The sequence below is a fragment of the Schistocerca cancellata genome, chromosome 8 (genome assembly GCF_023864275.1).
Source record: "Schistocerca cancellata isolate TAMUIC-IGC-003103 chromosome 8, iqSchCanc2.1, whole genome shotgun sequence".
Taxonomy (NCBI): Eukaryota; Metazoa; Arthropoda; class Insecta; order Orthoptera; family Acrididae; genus Schistocerca; species Schistocerca cancellata.
In genome coordinates, this window is record NC_064633.1 from 269,280,755 (window position 1) to 269,283,317 (window position 2,563).

Below are 2,563 nucleotides of genomic sequence, written 5' to 3' on the forward strand. Positions count from 1 at the left end.
CCATTGGACCTTATATTTGCTGTTACATCACCAAACAGTAGACGTGGGTTACGTGAGCTGCAAAATTTCTTTTGCTAATTGTGATCCAGTAGACTTCGCTAAATTTATTCCATGAAAGTGGTGTTTTTTAGTCATTGAAGTGACTGCATCATTACAAATTTTTCTAATCGTTGTGAATGAGAAGTATGTCAGTATGATCTGTGCTTGTTGGACTGCACCATGATCAAAACAACTTTGGTTTTTAAATGGTAGTAGCTAGGTTGATCCTGCTGTTGGTGCATAACACAGGTTCATCCGATAGATTGTCACACATGCACTGCAATCACATACACAAAACATATAGGTACAGATTGTTGCCATTTATTTCTTCAATGGTAAAGAGAGTCGTAGTTATGGTTGTTGCAGAGGAGGCAGTGGTAGTGTGTATGGTGCTTGTATTGATATTGTAATAACACATTTAAAGGAAATGTAAGCACAGAACAAGTTTACGGTTTTGCATAACATACATCACAAAACTGCTAATCATCTATTTAATACAGGAAAACTACAGATCATTTGAACACAACTGATGTGCTGTAACAACTGCTGATTGAATTCCTTACAGTGATACCTGCCAGACAGTAACAAGCAGTTAATATTCTGTGGTGATTTAAGGGTAGATTTTCTAAAAGATTCTGACAGGAAAAATAATCTGGAAACCGTATTTGGATTACACAGTTTATTCTCGGTAATTCACTTTTTGACACATTTGGATGAAGACGTTAGGATCCCAGTTAATGTTTTCTTTCAAGAAGCTCAAAGCAAGAAAATAACTTAGCCAGTACAAATATTCTCTCTGATCATAATGCACAGTTAGTTAGGATAAATAAGATATTGCATTACAGTGAAAATGAGTTGTAATAATTAATAACCATGGAACAAATGTTTTCAAGAATAGCTTACAAGAGATAGCCTGGGATGAAATTTATAGGGAACCAAATGCTGAAATAAAATTTAATCTATTCCTTTACAAATCAAGGCATTATTTGAAAATAGCTTTCCATATAAGCTTATCAGAAAGGACATTAAACAGCCGTGTAAAAACCATGAATCAGTAGGGAAATGAAAGTATCTTGTGAAAAGGAAACATTTGTTGGCAAAACAAGCAAAAATCATGCAGTAGTTGCACAGTACAAAAGCTTGTCAAAATGAATAAGAAAAGTTATTAAAAATTCAAGGAACATGCACATTGTCAGAAATCAGTAAGTCTGACAACAGACTTAAAGCTGTATGGAATGTAGTAAAATGAGACAGGGCAACTGGCCAAATAGCAGGATAACATCACTGCTGAATTAAATGGAAGGGCTTTAAATGATGACTCACAGGTAGCAGATGCATTTAATAATCATTTCTGAAAGATAGTGGAATATGTAGAGACAAACAGTTCCAGAGAAAAGTTACAGCAGTATGTTGAAAAACGAACTCTCATAAAATTCAATTATATTTATGTATCAACAGCTTCTCCCTCCGAGATCAAGAAAATTACACATTCTCTAAGAAATAAAAGCTCATCTGAAGTTGATAGTTGTGTTCCCGTCTAAAAAGCACTATCTTTTCAAATGTGTGTAATGCATCACCAACTCAAGGCATTTTCCCAAAAAGACTGAACTATCATGTTGTTAAACCCCTGTACAAAAAAATGTGGTAGGAAATATGTCTGTTTTGCTAATGACATCGTTTTCCAAAATTTTTGGGAAGACAATATATTCTGGGATATTATCCCACCTGATCGACATGATATACCCAGCAAATTGCAGTCTGGATTTAAGAACAGTTGCTCTTATGAGAGTGTATTTTACATGTTCACTCACCAAATTTTACAAACATCAAATAACAAAATAGCACCAGTTGGTGTTTTCTGTGACCTACCTAACACATTTGACTGTGAGGTTTTGTGGAAGTGATAGTATAGCTAACAAATGGATAACATATCTAACCAAGGCAGTTAGGGGAGATTCTTCTGACTAGGTAGAAATGATTCATGGAGTTCCCTGAGGCTCAATCTTAGATCTGCCACTGTTGCTAACATACATAAATGATATTCTGTCTAATTTACAACAAGCAGAATTAGCCCATTTTGCAGATGACAAGTATTGTAATCAGTCCAAGCATACATACAGCAAGAGAAGAAATGGTAAACAGTATTCTTAACAATGTAATTGACTGGTTTTCTGTGAATGGTCTCCTTCTCAATTGCGACCCTTACAAGTCGAGGGGTATAAGTAACAAAATGCAAGTTTTGAACAAATGATGTTCAATGTTGAGACACTCCAGAAAATTTGATGAACAACTTAATGAAAAAATAATTATTTGCAAACTTTTTAAGCTTTATTGTGTACCTTATCCAGAACAATCAATGCTGAATCTTCTCAGCAATTTTTTATTACTAATTAAAAATCATGGATCACAATGATATAATATGAAGACTTTAATGGCAGGCACTAACTTAATATTCAATTTGGACACAATTATGAGTCAACTCACTCTCTTTTTAACCTCCTGTTGTGCTCATTTTCTGAACAAC